The sequence below is a fragment of the Anomaloglossus baeobatrachus genome, chromosome 10 (assembly GCF_048569485.1).
Source record: "Anomaloglossus baeobatrachus isolate aAnoBae1 chromosome 10, aAnoBae1.hap1, whole genome shotgun sequence".
Taxonomy (NCBI): Eukaryota; Metazoa; Chordata; class Amphibia; order Anura; family Aromobatidae; genus Anomaloglossus; species Anomaloglossus baeobatrachus.
Window position 1 is genome coordinate 106613638 of NC_134362.1, and position 21407 is coordinate 106635044.

General features: G+C 51.4%; 1 long non-coding RNA gene across 1 annotated transcript in view; it reads left to right on the forward strand.

Moving 5' to 3' along the window:
• The first annotated feature begins 722 nt into the window (after positions 1-722).
• LOC142255132 (uncharacterized) overlaps positions 723-21407 on the forward strand; it is a 107738-nt gene continuing 87053 nt past the window's right edge. The window contains exon 1 of the long non-coding RNA XR_012727356.1: positions 723-797. This is a non-coding gene — a long non-coding RNA (uncharacterized LOC142255132). The remainder of the gene's footprint in view (positions 798-21407) is intronic.

A 21407-nucleotide genomic window follows, 5' to 3' on the forward strand; every position in this document is an offset into this window, starting at 1 on the left:
GACTTGGATAGCAGGCAATATCGCTCAGCTTCAGGCTATTAGATACATCACTTTAAATTTCAAATTGGATGATTAGAAGTAAGACAATTAGTCTGTTTGCAGTATGAGAAAGAAATATATTTTTTTTCTTCTTGCCTTTTTCAAACTAAGCTTGACACTGGTCATCAAGAGTTACTTTAAGTTTGCACTAGGGCTGTTATCTCATCATGGTTCTGCGAGCCCAATTAAAGGAATTAGGTAATTTGTTGTCAAGAATCCACGATAATTAACATTAAAAACAAACTAATATACAGCAGAAACAAGGATATCCATCTTTGAGTTTTGTGTATCTGAAAGGATATAGAAATTTAATAAGAACTAAATTAAATTTAAGCTAATCATAAAGCTCCACCTAGTGGCTAATGTGAAAAAGACAGTGTGTTTATTATATATTCACATCTATGATGTCCAACGTGACACTTTTTGGCATGCCTTCATAGAAATGCATATAATTATTTTATTATGCCATGTAATAAGATAACATTTAATAATTGACATTGATACTGTCCAGTGATATCCAACAGCGCCATCTGTTGACCATGTTTTCTTGCTGCAGCTTGTTTATCTAATGTTTCACTGGTTACTCTGCAATGAAAATTGTCCTACCAAGGCTTATGTAGTTACCCATCAGAACTTGCATGGGCTCTGCCCCTTCTTCTTCTTCAGCAGCCATTTTAGTTACATGGACACAGACATTTGCATGCTGATCATCTCTCCAGATCTCTGCTCCTTTTGTTTGCCTCTACATAGCACAGTTGGTGAGTTATGATCCAATGGTTAGGGCTCATCAAATTATAATGTAGTTGCTTTGTTCTGCAAGTATTATCCTGACATTATAGCTAATATGTATTCGCCATGTAGTGCATTTAACCTGCATGTCCTGTATCAAATGGAATGCTATGTAACTCAGATATGTTTTATGTTTAGAGAAGAGCGAACCAGTAACGGTTCGGCTCGCCGAACCAAGGTCTGGTTCGAGTTTGGTTCGGCGAACCGGTTCGGCGAACCACTCGAACCCATAGGAAACAATGGGAGGCAATCACAAACACATAAAAACGCATTATAAATGTACACATACAGTTAATAAACATTGCCATAACACTTACCTGTCCCCGGGATGCATCCTACACTCTGTCTCCCGCAGCTTTTCCACCGGTAATCGCTGCGTCCTCCGGGAACACCCGCAGTGATGCAGGATCTATCGTGATGTCAAAATAGCCATGTGACCAGTCACGTGTCTATTATCTCATTGGCTACAGACTGGTCACATGACTATGACGCATCATGTAGGACCTGTCATTGCATCTCTCTGTTACACGGTGCACGTTTGTGTATCGCCATGTACCGGCGACATGCTCTAGCACACGGTCGACTCCCCGCTCTGCTTCCCCGTTCCCTTAAGGTACTGTCACACTAAGCGGCGCTCCAGCGATCCCACCAGCAACCTAACCTGGCAGGGATCGCTGGAGCGTCGCTACATGGGTTGCTGGTGAGCTGTCACACAGGCAGATCTCACCAGCAACCAGTGACCAGCCCCCAGCCAGCAGCACGCGTGGAAGCGATGCTGCGCCTGGTAACTAAGGTAAATATCGGGTAACCAACCCGATATTTACCTTGGTTACCAGCGCACACCGCTTAGCGCTGGCTCCCTGCACTCCAAGCCAGAGTACACATCGGGTTAATTTAACCCGATGTGTAGTCTGGCTATGTGTGCAGTGAGCAGGGAGCCGGCACTAGCAGCGTGAGAGCGGTGGATGCTGGTAACGAAAGTAAACATCGGGTAACCAAGGAAAGGGCTTCTTGGTTACCCGATGTTTACCGCAGTTACCAGCGTCCGCAGAAGCCGGCTCCTGACCGGCTGACACAGCTGGTCAATAACGGAGATCACCATTGCCATAGCAACGCGCTTGGTAGTGGTGATGGGGACGTCCCGCTACCAGCACGCAGCGGCACCGGAATCACGTAATCGGAGCAGCGTTGCTATGGCAACCTGTGCCACCGCTTATAGCCGGGAGCCTGTGGTCACTCTCACAGAGTGATTTCTGCACGGAGCACAGCATCTTCCCCCATGCAGCTGTGCTGTCTGATGGAGCAGATAGAGCTGAATGTGTTGAAGGGGAAAGAAGACAGAAGACCATGGATCGTGGAGGGTTGAGAGGGGGTAATAAACATGGAGTCTCTAAGTGTGTCTGTGTATTTATTTCTATTAAAGTATTTTTTTTCTGTGTGGTGTTTTTTTTTTAACCCTTTATTAGAGATTCTTAACGGCCGGGTCAAACTTGCCTGACATTAAGAATCTCTGGCTTAATACTAGTTGGTAAAACAAAGCCAGTATTAACTCATGATTACCCAACAAGCCACCCAGCTTCAGGGCTGTTGGAAGAGTTGGATACAGCGCCAGATGATGGTGCTTCTATGAGAGCGCCATTTTCTGGGGCGGCTGCGGACTGCAATTCGCAGCAGAGGGGCCCAGAAACCTCGGGCTAACCTGTGCTGCAGATCCAATCCCCAGCTGCCTAGTTGTACCCGGCTGGACACAAAAATGGGGCGAAGCCTACATCGATTTTTTTTTTTTAATTATTTCATAAAATTCATGAATTAAGTAAAAAAAGGGCTTCCCTATATTTTTAGTTCCCAGCCGGGTACAAATAGGCAGCCGGGGGTTGGGGGCAGCCCGTAGCTGCCTGCTGTACCTGGCTAGCATGCAAAAATATGGTGAAGCCCACGTCATTTTTTTTGTAGTTTTGTGGCAAAAAAAATAAAAAATGCTTCCCTGGATTTTCCATTGCCAGTGAAGGTAACACCAAGCAGTGGGGGTTAGCAGCCAGTAGCTGCTTGGATTACCCTTAGCTAGCAATACAAAAAATGCAGCGGGAGCCCATATATATTTTTTTAATTATTTATTTAAATAACTAAAAACAAAATGGGCTTCCCTGTATTTTGATTGCTGGACATCACAGTGCTGTAAAAATAAATCTTTAAAAAAAAAAACATAGCGCTCCGTGGTATTTTTGATTCTCAGTGCAGATAAAGCAGACAGCTACGGGTTGCCACCCCCATCTGCCTGGCGTTACCTTGGCTGGCAATCAAAATACAGGGAAGCCCATTAATTTTTTTCTATTTAAAAAATAGTTAAAAAAAAATGACGTTGGGTTCCCCCATTTTTGATAGCCAGCTAGGGTAAAGCAGATGACTGTAGCTTGAAAACCACAGCTGGCAGCTTTACCGTGGTTGGGGATCCAATGTGGAGGTCACCCCAGGCTTTTTTTTTATAATTATTTTATAAATATTAATAATTACAAAAAAAAAGTAGGGTTCCCCCAAATTGGATCACCAACCAAGGTAAAGCGGACAGCTGTGGTCTGGTATTCTCAGGGTGGGAAGGTCCATAGTTATTGGGCCTTCACAGCCTAAAATTAGCAGGCCGCAGGCACCCCAGACGTGGCGCATCCATTGGATGCGCCAATCCTGGCGCTTCACCCTAACTCATCGTGTGCCCTGGTGCAGTGGCAAACAGGGTAATAAATGGGGTTGATACTAGCTGTAAAGTCACCTGACATCAAGCCCAGCAGTTTGTGATGTCATGGCGTCTATCAGATAACCGACATCCTAAACTGTCAGTACTAACAAAAAATTCGACAAAAAAAATTTATTTGAAAAAACACTCCCCAAAACATTCCCTCTTTCACCAATTTATTGTAAGAAAAAAAATAAGGGGGGTCCCACGACGACTCTGGACCATATAGAATATGGGGGGAGACACTCAGGGAACGTATCACACATTTTCTAGGAGTGCAGACCCTCCATGTGAGGAGTGTGGGTGCAATGAATCTGCACCCACTCTCCCCGGGTCCACAGCAGCAGAGTCCATGTCATAACGGTTGCTACCAAACTGCAATGCCCTGCTCATGAGGTAAGGGCATGCCTAATCAGGAGAACTATTCTACATTTCCAAATATTGGTATTTGCTGATATTATTGCTATTCCACCTACTATATATTGGGGATAGGATCTTGGAGATGGAATACCCCTTTAAGTCCAGTTATATAGCTGAATGAATACTAAACTTGTTATTTAGATGTGTTTTCTTGTGGCGTATAACAGACTCTCATGTTTGGTAGTCGTTCAGCAGGGCAACTATAAAATCAAATACCTCCATTTGGAAATGTAGTATATAGCTCTCCTGATCAACTATGTTCCTTACCTCATGAGCAGGGCATTGCAGTAGTAATAATAATTTATTCTTTTGTACAGCGCTATTAATTCTATAGCGCTTTGCAACATTGGGAACACTGTCCCTATTGGGGCTCACAATCTAAATTCCCTTTCTGTATGTCTTTGGAGTGTGGGAGGAAACCAGAGTACCCGGAGGAAACCCACGCAAACAAGGGAGAACATACAAACTCCCTGCAGATGGTGTCCTGGGTGGGGATTGAACCCAGGACCTCAGTGCTGCAAGACTGCAGTGCTAACCACTGAGCCACCGTGCCGCCAATTTAGCTTACAGATGCATAACCACCACTCACTGTGTCTGAACACAGGAAGCTGAGCTGACAGCCACTCTGTGCATGCGGCAGTGTCTATTGTGAAGGAGAGGGCCGCGGGGGATCAACGCTGCACAGGTACCGTGGGACACCGGTGAACACCGGTGGGGTAATAGGGGGTGACCTGGCAGGGCCTGGGGAGGAGTTTTCTGTCGCATGTGTCATGGCACATGCGACAGAAATCAGAGGAGTAGAGTAAATGCGGCCGGGGCGCTGCTGTGCGTGCGGCCTTCTTGGATTTCCGAGAGGGGGTCAGGGGGGGCATTTGGTGACACCGGGGGACCGGAGGGGACCGGGGAGGAGATATATCATGTTTGTTCATGCCAGATGGGAGATAAATAATTTTTTACCGACGCTGTCATTTACTGTAATGTGATCATCGGTATACGGTGTATACCGGTGATCACGCGAGCGGGGACCGGAAAAAAACGGCTTAAATCATGATCTCCAGGGTCTCAGCTACTCCTTGAAACCTCGGAGATTTTCTGACGCTGGGGGGCTCTATTCACTTATTTCTGCCTGCTGTTTATAAACGGCAGATCAGAATAAGGCTACATTCACACGACCGATCCGTTTTTGTGGTCCGCAAAAAAAGGTTAATTTTTTTTACGGGTGCATCCGTGTGGCATCCGTTTCTGTTCCATATACGGTCTGTATGTCATCCGTGTGCCTTCCGCTTGTTTGTGTACTGCAAAAAAACTGAAGGAGGGAAAATACATACATTTACCCAGGATCTGTGATGCCCTGGACCCCCAGGGGTCACAGGTAACAACACACAACACCACACACACCCCCACCCCAGTGAGGCACCAGCAGCCAACAAGTCCTGACCGCCTCCCTCAGGTCTAGCAAGGCACACCAGGTGGGCGGAGCCAGGCAGATAGGCACGCCCTCTGAGGAGTCTGCTGGCCTGAGACAGGGAAAGGACAAGTGAGTCGAGTGGGGAGAAGAGTAAAAGTGGCGAGCTGAGAGTCAGGGGCCTAGGACGGAGCCTAGGACCCCTTTGAACGGTCAGGCAGGCAGACAGTGGTGGCTGTCTGCAGGAGTCCAGTCAGGGACTAAACTGCGGAACCATAGGGATCGAGAAGAGGGTGGTGACCCTTCGGACCCGAACCGGGGAGCTAACAAGTCAACCGGAGCACCAGGCAGGGTACTCAGACCCCGTTCTAGCCCAGAAGCAACTGGGCTCAGACAAATCTACTGATTGCGGTCTGGACCATAGGGGTTCATTCCCACCAAAAGTCCCGATAGACGGCACCAGCCCACCGATTCCGGATAAGAGCGACCGCCAAGGGCAAGAGATCCAAAGGGCCAGTGCCTGCAGGCAAAAGGGCTCCTCCGGTACCCAAAAGCCGGGGAGCGGACAGCTGTTGCTGAAGCATAGGAGTAACTATAGCAAATTTAAAGGTGCAGGAGAAAGGCGACATCACCAACCTTACTGGGAACACACGCAGCCGGCTGCGAGCACCGAACTACACCGAACTTGGTTTACCATTGACTGGCATTACCGGTCACTGCGGCTCCGGCCGTGAAACCGGTCCACCCCAAACCAAACAACCAAACCCCCCCTTTCCAGAGCCATGTGGCCCCCGGTCCGGAGGCGCTCAAGCCACCGACCACCCGAGCCCGGATCCGAGCGGCTCGGCGGAGAGCAGCCCAGCCCCCAGGGTGGTACAGATCCATAGCTTCAACCTACATGAGGCGGTCACATATTCACCCCAGTGCCATTTTCTACTGCTTTTCACCGCATAGAGCGCTCTGGTGATTTTCTAGTGCTTGTACACTTCATATCAGTCTTTTCTGTCATTATAATGGCATAAAGACTAGAGTTGAGCGCGGTTCACGGTTCGAGGTTCTCCAGTTCGCGGCTCGAGTGATTTTGGGGGCTGTTCTAGATCGAACTAGAACTCGAGCTTTTTGCTAAAGCTCGATAGTTCTAGATACGTTCGAGAACGGTTCTAGCAGCAAAAAGACAAGCTAATTACTAGCTGGCTTTCCGCTGTAATAGTGTAAGTCACTCTGTGACTCACACTATTATGAAATTTCAACGTATAGTGTGCGGGAACGGCGCATTCAGATCACTGCTGTTTGGATAATGGATCGCCATTTTTTTTTTTTCCTTGTCTTCCTTCCCTAAGCGCGCGCGTGTAGTGGGGCGGACCAGCATGTCAGCCAATCCCAGACACACACACAGCTAAGTGGACTTTTAGCCAGAGAAGCAAAGGCAAGTGTGATAGGATGTCCATGTCACATGTCCCTGCATTATAAAAACGGACATTTTCCTTCAGCACGCCATTATCTGCCTTCTGCGTCTTGGTGTCAGGCACCGCTGGCGTAGCTCCTGTCTCCGATACTGCTGTGTACGCTCTATACACAGCGCTATACAGAATAGGGATACAAGTTTCTATTAGTCCTTTTAAGGGCTAATACCGGCAGGGTCAGAGCCATACGTGACAGTCAGGTCCGTGAAAACAGATTTTAACAGCTACACAAGATGACAGCGTCTGCGTCAGGGATTTCCTCGCTGCATTTCCCCATTAGGAGGGATAGAAAGGCAGGCTTCCTTTCCTCTACCCAGACCCACAACCCTGCCACTGTACCCTCCTGCCCTTTGCACACTGAAGCTCATTGTTACTAAGCCATTATACTAGCAAATAGTGATGAGCGAGTACTAAAAAGCTCGGGTGCTCGAGGCTCGGGCCGAGCATCCCAAGATACTCGTGTACTCGGCCCGAGCACCGAGCCCAATGTTATCCTATGGGAGACCCGAGTATTCTTATGAAATGACCCCCCGGCAGCATGTAGAAACCCTAAAAATGTCACAAAAGTCTCAGAAGAGTGCTCAAATGACAAGGCAACAGCATGGGGAAGACCCCTTGAAGCATTTATCACTCAAAAGTCACAGCTGTGAACAATTTTGTCTGCGTTTTACGCCATTTTTACGGACTCACCAGACAACCTTCAAAAATGACACCAAAATGAATTTTCATGGCGGAAATGTTAAGGGCACATACCCAATAGTGAGATAGAGCTGGTGTATGTTACTTTTGGAGATTACATGAAAGATTTTACGTGAAAACATTGTGTGGCACTCTGATGTCCCTAAGAAGAGACGTACATGAAGGCCTCTTGAGTCTAATGTGCCCATTTTGAGGAAGTGAGTCTTTGTAGTATTTTCCTTTGCCAGGGCAGTCCAAAATTGTGAGGTTCACCAATGCCCCTGCATACAGACGTGCATGAGGGCCTGTATACCTGAAGTGCCCATTGTAAGGAAGTGGGTCTATTGTAGAATAGCCCTTTGGCAGGACAACCAAAAATTGGGAGGCTCCACATTGTCCCTGGATAGAGACGTGCATGATGGCCTGTAAACCAGAAGTGCCCATTGTAAGGAAGTGGGTCTATTGTAATACAGCCCTTTGGCAGGACAGCCAAAAATTGGGAGGCTCCACATTGTCCCTGGATAGAGACGTGCATGAGGGCCTGTAAACCTGAAGTGCCCCTTGTAAGGAAGTGGGTCTATTGTAGTATAGCCCTTTGGCAGGACAGCCAAAAATTGGGAGGCTCCACATTGTCCCTGGATAGAGACGTGCATGAGGGCCTGTAAACCTGAAGTGCCCCTTGTAAGGAAGTGGGTCTATTGTAGTATAGCCCTTTGGCAGGACAGCCAAAAATTGGGAGGCTCCACATTGTCCCTGGATAGAGATGTGCATGAGGGCCTCAAAACATTGTTCCCATTGCAAAGGAGCGGGTCTCCTGTCGTCGTAATGTCCATTCTGAAAGAATGGGCGAAAAAATTTACCACTGGGGGTATACCTGAAACAACGGCCTAACTATTGTAACAGTCATCATGGTGGCGCATGAGGAGAAGGAGGAGCAGTCCAGCGATTATCCAAAGTCCAGAAGTGTGTACCCATGGGTGAGTGGAGGTACATGGCAAATTCCCGTTACAAACTTTAAATTCCGCTCTCATTTGCTGGTGGTGTGGTGAAGTCTGGCCCAATCCAACCCTTGTTCATTTTGATCAGAGTCAGCCTGTCAGCATTTTCAGTTGACAGGCGGGTGCGTTTATCTGTAATGATTCCACCTGCGGCACTAAAAACACGCTCTGACAAAATGCTAGCGGCAGGGCAGGTCAGGACTTCCAAGGCGTAGAGAGCCAATTCATGCCACGTGTCCAGCTTGGATACCCAATAATTGTAAGGCACAGAGGAATGTTGGAGTACAGTTGTTCGATCTGCAAGGTACTCCTTGAGCATCTGGGCAAACTTAGGATTTCTTGTGGCACTACCCCGCACCTCAGGGGCTGTGGTACGTGAGGGGCTGAGAAAACTGTCCCACATCTTAAAGACTGCAAGAATCAAATGTCCAGCATCAAGGAGGATAAAAATAAAACTTGTATTTATTTGTATGATTATAAAAACATACAGACTGTGCAGTGGACACAGAGGCACAAGTGCAAAAAGTGGATCTATCCGACGCGTTTCGACCAGAGAGTCTTATTCATGGCATGATGCCATGAATAAGACTCTCTGGTCGAAACGCGTCGGATAGATCCACTTTTTGCACTTGTGCCTCTGTGTCCACTGCACAGTCTGTATGTTTTTATAATCATACAAATAAATACAAGTTTTATTTTTATCCTCCTTGATGCTGGACATTTGATTCTTGCTGCCTTCATTCCCGCCCAGGCCAGGGCGTTCCGTGCATCGGTGCAGAGTCCAGGAGTGAAGAGGGGTGAGCTGACAAATTTCTCTTTCCACATTACATCTTAAAGACTGTTCCCCTACCTCTGGCGGATTGGACTTGTGCCCCTCTTGGCTGTACGCCTTAGTTGTCCGCTGATTCCTGACCTATGCCGCTAGCGTTTTGTGAGGGGAATGCTTTGCCTACTTCTGTGACTATGGCCTTCCGGAACTGCTGCATTTTGGCTCACCTCTCCGCCTCGGGAATAAGAGACATAAAGTTCTCCTTGTAGCGTGGGTCTAACAGTGTTACCAACCAGTAATGATTGTCGGCCAAGATGTTCTTAACGCGAGGGTCACGAGACAGGCAGCTTACCATAAAGTCAGCCATGTGCGCTAGACTCTTAACAGCCAGTACTTCAGTATCCTGACCAACACGATGACTGAACATGCTGTCCTCCTTCTCCTCCTCCTCCTCATCTACCCTGTCCTCTGGCCAGCCACGCTGAACCGAGGATATGACTGGTGTGCATGTCATATCCTCAATTTGGCCGGAGAGTTGCTCCATGTCTTCATCCTCCTCCTCGTCATAGTCCTCCACTGCACGTTGTGATGAGACGAGGCTCGGCTGTGTGTTATCACCCACACCCACTACTGTTTCTTTCTCCAACTCATCGCGCTCCGCCTGCAATGCATCATGTTTGTTTTTGAGCAGAGACCGTTTTAGAAGGCAGAGAAGCGGTATGGTGATGCTAATAATGGCGTCATCCCCACTCACCATCTTGGTGGAGTCCTCAAAGTTTTGGAGGATGGTACATAGGTCAGACATCCATCTCCACTCCTCAGGTGTTATGTGTGGAGTTTGACCCATTTCCCGACGGCTTAGGTGATGCAGGTACTCAACAACTGTCCTCTTCTGCTCACATATCCTGACCAACATGTGCAGAGTTGAATTCCAACGCGTGGGGACATCACACACCAGTCTGTGAGCCGGAAAATGCAAACCGCGCTGAAAGCCGGCAAGGCCGGCTGAAGCAGTAGGTGAATTTCGAAAATGTGCAGACAGGCAGCGAACTTTTACCAGCAGATCAGAAAGCTCTGGGTATGGCTTTAGAAACCGCTGAACCACGAGGTTGAGCACATGGGCCACGCATGGAACATGTGTCAGCTGGCCTCGCCTCAAAGCCGCCACCAGGTTCCTGCCATTGTCACACACGACCTTTCCTGGCTTTAGGTTCAGAGGTGTGAGCCAGTGATTTGCCTGCTGTTTCAGAGCTGTCCACACCTCTTCTGCATTGTGGGGTTTGTCACCTATGCAGATTAGCTTCAGCACAGCCTGTTGCCGCTTCGCCGAGGCAGTGCTGCAGTGCATCCAGCTTGGGACTGGTGTGGAGGCTAAAGTGGATGAGGATGCGCAGGAGGAGGATGAGGCTGAGGAGCATGACATTCCGGAGCTGTAGAGTGTGGGTGAAACCCTGACTGAGGTAGGGCCTGCAAACCTTGGGGTGGGAAGGACGTGTTCCGTCCCTCGCTCAGATTGGGTCCCAGCTTCCACAATATTAACCGAGTGTGCCGTCAACGAGATGTAGCGGCCTTGCCCACAAGCACTTGTCCACGTCTCTGTGGTTAGGTGGACTTTGGCTGAAACAGCGTTGTTCAGGGCACGTGTGATGTTTTGTGACACGTGGTTATGCAATGCGGGGATGGCACACCGGGAGAAATAGTGGCGGCTGGCGACCGAGTAACGTGAGACAGCTGCCGCCATCAGGTCGCGGAGTGCTTCTGTCTCCACCAGCCTAAAAGGCAACATTTCCAGCGCAAGTAGTCGCGAAATGTTAGCATTTAAAACTGTGGCATGTGGGGCGTTGGCAGTGTATTTGCGCCTGCGTTCAAAGGTTTGCTGAATGGATAACTGAACGCTGCGCTGGGACAAGGATGTGCTTGATGATGGTGTTATTTCTGCGTTGGCAACTGCAGGTGCAGGGCCGGAGGAGGCTTGTTCACAGGCAGCATGGACAGGGGATTGGCTCGCATGCAGAACAAGCGAAGACGTAGCAGGGACATCAGCAAGCACTGCTCCTCGACTCTGTTGTACCTCCCACAAAGTCGGGTGCTTGGCTGACATGTGCCTGATCATGCTGGTGGTGGTTAGGCTGCTAGTTTTGGTACCCCTGCTGATGCTGGCACGGCAGGTGTTGCAAATGGCCTTTTTAGAATCATCTGGAGCCAACTTAAAAAACTGCCAGACTCGGGAAGACCTAACATTTGTACAGGCACCTTGTGTCGTGTTGTTGTTCCGGGGAACGGTTGCCTGACTTCTGCCTGGGGCCACCACCCTGCTTCTTACTGCCTGTTGGGATGCTGCGCCTCCCTCCCCCTGTGCACTGCTGTCCTCGCTCTGCATATCCTCCTGCCAGGTTGGGTCAGTTACTGGATCATCCACCACGTCGTCTTCCTCTTCCGCACCCTGCTCCTCCTCCTGACTTCCTGACAATTGTGTCTCATCATCGTCCACCCCTTGTTGAGACACATTGCCAACTTCGTGAGATCGTGGCTGCTCAAATATTTGGGCATCTGTACATACGATCTCCTCATGACCAACTTCAACAGGAGCTGGCGAGAGGCCAGAATGTGCGAATGAAAACGTGAACAGCTCTTCCGAGTGTCCAAGTGTGGGATCAGTAATGTCCGTGGACGTGTACTCAGCCTTGTGGTAGGAAGGATGATCAGGTTCTGAAATGTGCGGTGCAGTATCACGGCTACTGACACTTGACCGTGTGGAAGACAGAGTGTTTGTGGTGGTGCCAATCTGACTGGAAGCATTATCCGCTATCCAACTAACAACCTGTTGACACTGGTCTTGGTTCAAGAGCGGTGTACTGCTGCGGTCCCCAAGAATTTGGGACAGGACGTGCGAGCGAGTAGATGTGGCCCTTTGTTGTGGCGAAATTAGAGCTTGCCCACGACCTCGGCCTCTGCCTGCACCACCATCACGTCCACTTCCTTGTTCGTTGCCAACGCCCTTGCGCATTTTGCAATGCTGTGCTGACGTGTATTCACTAGACTTGTGCGTTATATCCAAGTTTGTGCAAAACGCACACAAGTGCACCTGTACGCTGCCACCGACAGGCACACACGTGCGGTTTTTAAATGCACGCACGGACGCACTAAGAGCCTAACAGGTTTTTAGGAGCGACAATTACTGAGAAGTCTGACACTATAAGGACTGTTTTAGACTGTGTACACCAGCCCCAGATATGATGAAGGCTGGTATACGGTCACCACTAGGAATGGCTATATACCCTGCCTGCCTGCCTGTATACAGCTACAATGGTCCTGAGAAGGACTCTTCTGGTCACTAGCCTGTATTCTGACCTGGCTATACCCTGCCTGCCCTGCCTGTATACAGCAACAATAGTCCTGAGAAGGACTCTGCTCCTGTACTCCGACCTGGCTATACCCTGCCTGCCTGTATACAACTACAATAGTCCTGAGAAGGACTTCTGGTCACACTGTTTGCAGCCCTGCTACAGAAATAATTATAAAGGGCCGCAAACCTTTCCCTGAAGCAGCAACACTCTCCCTGCACTGACTTGACCAGCTGAGGGAGTATTCTCCGGTCGTGATGTCTGTGTTACCAAACCCCTTATACTATAAATAAACACACGGACTGCATGCGACTTGGTTCAAAATGGCCACAGCAGCCTTTTATTGCCTATTGTTCACAAACTAAACACCTTAGGGACGCCGTCCAACGGGCGACCCAAAACAACACACAGATAACAATAGACAATGCCAATTACATGACCCTCCCGGGGGCAGGCCCAGTCCATAACTACTACTCCCCTTGCCCCTGGCCGCAACACACCGACCCAGAGACGAGGTGCCAATCACCCACGGATTGACACCCCCCCACTTTGGCAGAACCCCGTGCCTGCCACATCCCGGAACCGAGAGCCACCATACCGAGACAATGACTCCCGGTCCAGTTACCAGTCACTTCCAACCTCTGGACCAGACCTACCCCCCCCGCCGCTGTGACAAATAGCATCCCAACATCCCAAACCACGTCCCCCAGATGACAACACAAAAAGGGAGGGTGGGCGGGGATCTCTTGGCGTCCGGAAGAAGAAGAGGAGGTAACCCCCTCCTCTGCCAGACTAACCCTTTCCCTACTCCTCCTCTTCCTCCCAAGCTAAAACCACCCCTTAATGCCATATTAGGCCTGCCAAGCAAACTGTACCTATTAACCCCATCACTCCCTAACTCCCCCTTGGTCATGTCGCCCCTCCTCCCCAAGGGGGGATCCATGGCTGTCTTGACCAGCTGAGGGAGTATTCTCCGGTCGTGATGTCTGTGTTACCAAACCCCTTATACTATAAATAAACACACGGACTGCATGCGACTTGGTTCAAAATGGCCACAGCAGCCTTTTATTGCCTATTGTTCACAAACTAAACACCTTAGGGACGCCGTCCAACGGGCGACCCAAAACAACACACAGATAACAATAGACAATGCCAATTACATGACCCTCCCGGGGGCAGGCCCAGTCCATAACTACTACTCCCCTTGCCCCTGGCCGCAACACACCGACCCAGAGACGAGGTGCCAATCACCCACGGATTGACACCCCCCCACTTTGGCAGAACCCCGTGCCTGCCACATCCCGGAACCGAGAGCCACCATACCGAGACAATGACTCCCGGTCCAGTTACCAGTCACTTCCAACCTCTGGACCAGACCTACCCCCCCGCCACAGGACAGACCACGTGACACCTTACGTGGCCTGGACCCGCCACACACCAAAAGCTCGCTCAACACCATCCTGCAGGCCCAATGCTCATAAATCCACTCCAATGTCGTTGAGGTGCACTCCGTCACCCCTCCGAAACCGCCAATCTGCCGGCTCCAACTCCCTGTGCCTCACCACAATCCCACCGTTCCTGATCACAAACCTGGCAACCACCCGATTCACCTGGGCCCTGGCCTTATTGACCTTTTCCACCGACCGAGCCCCCCTCCATGACAACCTGGTCACTATGTCTGACCACACGACAATCAAACCCGGGTACTGCTTCCACAACCGCAGTAAGTCAATCTTTATATCCCGGATCAGATACCGTGACGCCCGGACTCCCAGATCATTACCTCCCACGTGTAATACCAGCACATCCGGAGGCCGGTCAACCTTACAATAACGACCAAATTCTGGGACCACCCTGCCCCACTCCATGCCCCGAACGCCGATCCACCGAACAGTCGCCTGCCCACGATCCAGCCCTAGCTGCCGACCATTCGGGCGAACCGCCGCCCGCCGAGCACCCCAGAACACGAAGGAATGCCCCAGAATCCAGATTAGGCACATCCCTACAACAAAGAAAGACAACGAAAACAGAAATTAAAAACCAATAACATCAGCACCATCAACGCCTCTCAGAAAAAACCCATTCTACCTCCGTCCTCTAACACTTGTACATTACCCCCTCTTTTTTTTTTTTTTTTGACATATAAAAACCACTTCCAAACCGCCAAACCACCTGTACCTAGACCAAAGTTACCATAATGCTACAGCAGCTGCGGCCTCATGTACCGCCGAAAACAAGAAGATTCCCATCTACCAATACGCTTTACCACCTCATCTCCAAGCCCCCAACGAGTGGCCTCCGTAGCTGCCCCTATCCGAAAGGAATGCGACCCGAAATCCTCCGGGCGCTCCCCCACATTCCGCAAACTTCGCCGCAGAACCGCTACAAACTGGAACCTTGATAAAAAGGACCCATCCACGTGCCGCAAAAATGGGCCCGGTAAACCCCCCCTTACGGCCATGAATTGCTCCACCAAACGTACTGGGCACAACTCCTCCCCCGGGACCGCGTATAACACCACCAACCTACCCCGACCCAGCTGATCCGTTTTCGACCGACTAATCCGGCACTCCACCTGATCACCGCCCACTCGCACATCCTCAAGCAGCAACCCGCCGCCTGTCACCCTGGACGGGCTTACCAACTCACCGATCCGGAAAGCCCCATAAAAAGCAAGACCGAAAGCTGTTGTAAACAAAACAGTCTCGTAAACCGACTCACAAATGCTGCTCAGGCCCCCCACCAACCGCCTCAACAAACCAAACGATACGGGACGCCTCTTGTCCCTCTCACGCACACCGCGGCGGAACCCCCGCAAGGCCCGTCGAACCCGAAAATCCTGCAAAACATCTTGTTCCCCTCTCATTTTTAACCAAAACGCCACCGCCGCCACCCGATGTGCCACGGCCGACGCCGATCGCCCGGCCGAGAAATCCACACTCACCAACGCCAGTAATGCCACCAAGTAATCCACGCTTACCCCATCAAACATCCGACCCAGCAACTCCTCCCATTCAGCCCACACCTTAGCATATCCGCACCAAGTCACCTCAGTCACCGAATTCCGAATCAATTCTGAGATCACCGCCTCACCAGATTCCATAAATCCACGGGACACTGCACTCCGACTTCGTCCGCCCAAGGCAGTAGCGCCCGAAACCTGCTGAACTGAAAACGAGACAAAGCGTCAGCCACCTCATTGTCAACTCCCGGAACGTGCTTTGCCACCACCTGTACATTCAGCTGCAGACATCTCAACACTAAATGCCGCAAAAACACCACCACTGGCTCCGACTTAGCCGACAAGTTGTTAATAGCAAACACCACCACCTGGTTATCACAATGGAAGCAAACCTTCCTCCCGGCAAAACGCGACCCCCACAGCTCCACTGCTACCACGATAGGAAATAGCTCCAACAGAGCCAAATTCCTGACCAAACCGCTCTCCCGCCACGCCTGTGGCCACCGACCCACACACCAGTGACCTCGAAACACGGCCCCAAACCCTGCCGACCCAGCCGCATCGGTGAACAGCTGTAACGCCCCGTTAGACGCCACCTTCTCCATCACCAGGGCCCGGCCATTGAAACACTGCAAAAATTGATCCCATACCAAAAGATCGTCCTTGATCGCCTTCGTGATTCGCACGAAATGTGTCGGCGACCGCACACCTGCCGTCGCCGTTGCCAAACGTCTCGCAAAAACTCTCCCCATCGGCATAATCCTGCAAGCGAAATTCAATTTCCCAAGCAAGGACTGCACCACCTTAAGCCGCACCTTCTTTGCCGCCTTCACCCCTGCCACCGCGGCCCTCAAATCACGAACCTTCTCCTCCGGCAACCTACATTCCATGGCAATAGAATCAATCTCAATCCCCAAAAAACGCATCACAGGCGCCGGGCCTTCCGTCTTATCGGGGGCCAAGGGAATTCCGAAGCTGTCTGCGACTTTCTGCAACGCAAATAACAACACCGCACAAACCATTGAACCCGCCGGCCCAACACAAAGAAAATCGTCCAAATAGTGAATAATGGACGTAAGCCCAGACACATCCCGAACCACCCACTCTACAAACGAACTAAACGCCTCAAAATACGAACACGAAATTGAACAACCCATTGGCAAACAGCGATCAACATAATAACTGCCATCCCACCAGCAACCTAACAAATGCTGACTATCTGGATGAACCGGTAACAACCGAAACGCCGCTTCCACATCAGCCTTTGCCATCAACGCACCCCGACCCGCAGCCCTGACCAGGTCCAACGCCTTGTCGAACGACACATAATATACCGCCGCTAACTCCGGTGCAATGCCATCATTCACCGATAACCCCTCTGGGTAAGACAAATGATGGATAAGCCGAAATTTGTTCAGCTCTTTCTTCGGCACAACCCCCAACGGCGAAACTACCAACTTCGAACACGGCGGGGTGTCATAAGGACCGCCCATTCTGCCCAAAACCACCTCCTTTCTCAGCTTCTCATCCACCACATCCGCGTGATCCCGAGCAGAACGTAAATTACGGTACGGCGGGGGCGATGGACTAACAGCTGACGGGATACGGAAACCGTCAGAAAAACCAAACCATAACAACGCCGCTGCCTCGCCGTCCGGATACCTATTTAAAAAGGGGGCCATCGCTTCTACCTTTACCGGCGTCATCCCTTTTTCCAACCCCATCACCCGCTTTTCCTTTCCCCTTTTTAAAGCACTTGGACAAGCTATGTCCTCCCCCACAACCTGAGCATTCATGCTTAAACCGGCATGCCGCTCCAAACCTGCACTGCCCCTCATTATATTGCCAACAGAAACCTTTTTTCTGACTTGCCGGGGACCCAGCCCCCGGTCCCCCGGCACCCCCCGAAAGGGCTGAGTCGGTGCCGACATCAGTTGCATCCATAAGGAAATATCCTTATGGTCCCATCGCATATCCGGCCGCAACGCCTTCCGCTGCCGGAATTGCTCGTCGTAACGCAGCCACGCCAGCCCGCCATAAACCCGATAAGCCTCCCCTATCGCATCCATGTAACCAAACAAGGCCGAACAATGCTCCGACTCCTTTTCCCCGACCACGCTCGCCAAAATCGCAAACGCTTGCAACCAATTTGCAAAAGTCCGAGGAATAAGCCTATAACGGCGCTTTTCCTCCTCGTCCTTCTCCTTTTTGGAGTCGCTCGGCTTAACCCTATCCAAATTAAATTTCTCCAGGGGAAGCAGAGAAAAAATCTCCACATATTCCCCTTTCCAAATTTTTTCCCGCACCTCCTTCTTTAAATGAGCCCCCAGCGGGCCCTCAAAACAAACATAAACTTCGCTTTTAGCCCTATCATCTAGGCGCACCACCTCATCCTCCTTCTCCTTTTCTTTTTCCTTTGCCCCCTCCGCCGCACTCCCCCCTGCGCCCCCCCCCCCTTCCGCCGCGCCCGCTCCGTCCCCCCCTCCCACCGCCGCCGCCCCCCCCGACCTGTCGTCCCCACCCACGCCGCCGCCGGCGCCTGCGCCGCCCCCCCCCCAGCCTTGGCAACCGCCGCCAACCCCTGCAACAGCCCCAACAACTGGCTCCACACTGCTACACCGCCGGGCGCTGCCGTGTCCACAGCCGCCCTCCCGCCCCCGACACTCCCCACCAGCGCAGCCCCTGCCGCCCCCGCTGCCGTCTCACCCAACCGCGGCTCAGCGTCCCCCGATACCGCAGCCTCGCTGTCCTCCGTCTGCCGACCATCCGACTCTTCCGACAGCACGACCTCCTCATCCTCGCCGCTGACATCTTCTTCCATCCGACATCCGGGGGGCGCCGCCGCGGCACCCCCCCCACCACGGCCGCCAAACCGGGCCGCTGCGTGGGCAGTGCCGTCCTCGCTCCGTCTCTTGCCCTGGGGCGACAGCCCAGGAGACCGTCCTGTCCCCCGCGCCGGCACCCCAGGCCTCGACCTCTTGCGCCCGCGCCCACCCCCTCGCCGACTGCCAGGGGACTCTGGACGCGGACTGATGGACGCCCGGCTCTGGATCCCAGCCGTCGCCGCCTCTGGCCCTCCTGGGCCGCTGCAGGCCTCCTGCCGCTGGGTCCTCCCGCTCCCACGGGACACCGCCACATCCGGGGGCTGCACAGCGGTCCTGAGTGACCGGGCGGTCGCCGCATGGCTCACGCCGTCACCCCTGCTCACTGCCGTGCCAGGGTCAGGCACCACAGACCTCCCCCTGGCGCTGGACCTACCGCCGCCTGCAGCCCCTCGGTCCCCCCGCCGACTGCAGGGGGAACTGCTGGCCTCCATCCCTCGCCGAGCGCGCTCCCGACCTGGAGCCGCTGCTGTCACTGGAAATCCAGCCCGGAGGCCGGGACCGGAAGTAGGCCCCACGCTGGCCACTCCCACCTCCCGACCACCGCGGCTGGAACGCAGATTCCTCCCGCTGCTGCTGGGAGCAGCAGCCGGACTGCGCTGCTGCTCGGCCCGCCGCGGAGGGTCCCTGGAGGGGCTCTGGCATCTCCTCCTCGCCCCCCCCGCACCAGGGGAATACCTGCGGGGGGGCCGCGACTGGCGCACACCACGGCTGGGGGAGCGAGGGGCAAGCGCCGACGGGTTAACCCCGGCAGCCCTGATGTGGGTCTGCACTGCCAGGGGCCCGTGCGCTGCAATGGCTGCTGTAATCAGGCGCTGAAGTTCCTGGAGATCAGCCATGGTGACTCGTGCTGCTGATCTCTTGGCATCCGGAAGAAGAAGAGGAGGTAACCCCCTACTCTCCCAGACTAACCCTTTCCCTACTCCTCCTCTTCCTCCCAAGCTAAAACCACCCCTTAATGCCATATTAGGCCTGCCAAGCAAACTGTCCCTATTAACCCCATCACTCCCTAACTCCCCCTTGGTCATGTCGCCCCTCCTCCCCAAGGGGGGATCCATGGCTGTCTGTCTGGATGGCTGTGTGCAGAGCACAGCGCGCCCGCCGGTATAAAGGCTCGGTCACGCTGTGCAGGCCGGCCAATCACTGCAATTCCACAACTAACAGGGCTGGGGCATCGCAGTGGTCTGCCAGCCAATCCCTGCATGAGGGCTGTCTTTTAAAAGAGCGCCAACATGCAGGGATGAAGACCACGAGTACAGCACGAGTATCGCGAGATTACTCGGTCCCCGCCGAGTAGCCCGAGTACAGTGATACTCGTGCGAGTACCGAGTAGTGACAAGCATACTCGCTCAACACTACTAGCAAACACTGAGTAAACTTAGTGGCATCCTAAAAGTGGCTGTTGGACTTCCATTAGTGTCCCACTGGTGCAAATCTATGTGCAGCACCTCTGCATTGCACACTCAAACTCATTGTTACTAAGCCATTATACTAGCAAACACTGAGTAAACTTAGTGGCATCCTAAAAGTGGCTGTTGGACTTCCATTAGTGTCCCACTGGTGCAAACCTATGTGCAGCACCTCTGCATTGCACACTCAAACTCATTGTTGCTAAGCCATTATAATAGCAAAAACTGCTGCAACTTAGTGGCATACAAAAAGTGGCTGTTGTACTCCATTTGTGCCCCACAGGTGCCATGCTATTTACAGCACCTCTGCATTACACCCTCCTGCTCTGTTTTTAATAAGCTATAATAATAGCAAAAAATGCTGCCATTTAGTGGCATCCTAAAAGTGGCTGTTGGACTTCCGTTAGTGTCCCACTGGTGCAAATCTATGTGCAGCACCTCTGCATTGCACACTCAAACTCATTGTTACTAAGCCATTATACTAGCAAACACTGAGTAAACTTAGTGGCATCCTAAAAGTGGCTGTTGGACTTCCATTAGTGTCCCACTGGTGCAAACCTATGTGCAGCACCTCTGCATTGCACACTCAAACTCATTGTTACTAAGCCATTATAATAGCAAAAACTGCTGCAACTTATTGGCATACAAAAAGTGGCTGTTGTACTCCATTTGTGCCCCACAGGTGCCAAGCTATTTACAGCACCTCTGCATTACACCCTCCTGCTCTGTTTTAAATGCTATAATAATAGCAAAAAATGCTGCCATTCAGTGGCATACAAAAAGTGGCTGTTGGACTCCATTTGTGCCCCACAGGTGCCAAGCTATTTACAGCACCTTTGCATTACACCCTCCTGCTCTGTTTTTAAAAGCTATAATAATAGCAAAAAATGCTGCAACTTAGTGGCATACAAAAAGTGGCTGTTGGACTTCCATTAGTGTCCCACTGGTGCGGAGCTATTTGCAGCACCTCTGCATTACACCCTCCTGCTCTGTTTTTAATAAGCTATAATAATAGTAAAAAATGCTGCCATTCAGTGGCATACAAAAAGTGGCTGTTGTACTCCATTTGTGCCCCACAAGTGCCAAGCTATTTACAGCACCTCTGCATTACACCCTCCTGCTCTGTTTTTAAAAGCTATATTAATAGCAAAAAATGCTGCCATTTAGTGGCATCCTAAAAGTGGCTGTTGGACTTCCATTAGTGTCCCACTGGTGCAAAGCTATTTGCAGTACCACTGCATTAAAGCCTCCTGCTCTGTTTTTAATAAGCTATAATAATATCAAAAAATGCTGCCATTCAGTGGCATAGAAAAAGTGGCTGTTGTACTCCATTTGTGCCCCACAGGTGCCAAGCTATTTACAGCACCTCTGCATTACACCCTCCTGCTCTGTTTTAAAAGCTATAATAATAGCAAAAAATGCTGCCATTTAGTTGCATCCTAAAAGTGGCTGTTGGACTTCCATTAGTGTCCCACTGATGCAAAGCTATTTGCAGTACCACTGCATTACACCCTCCTGCTC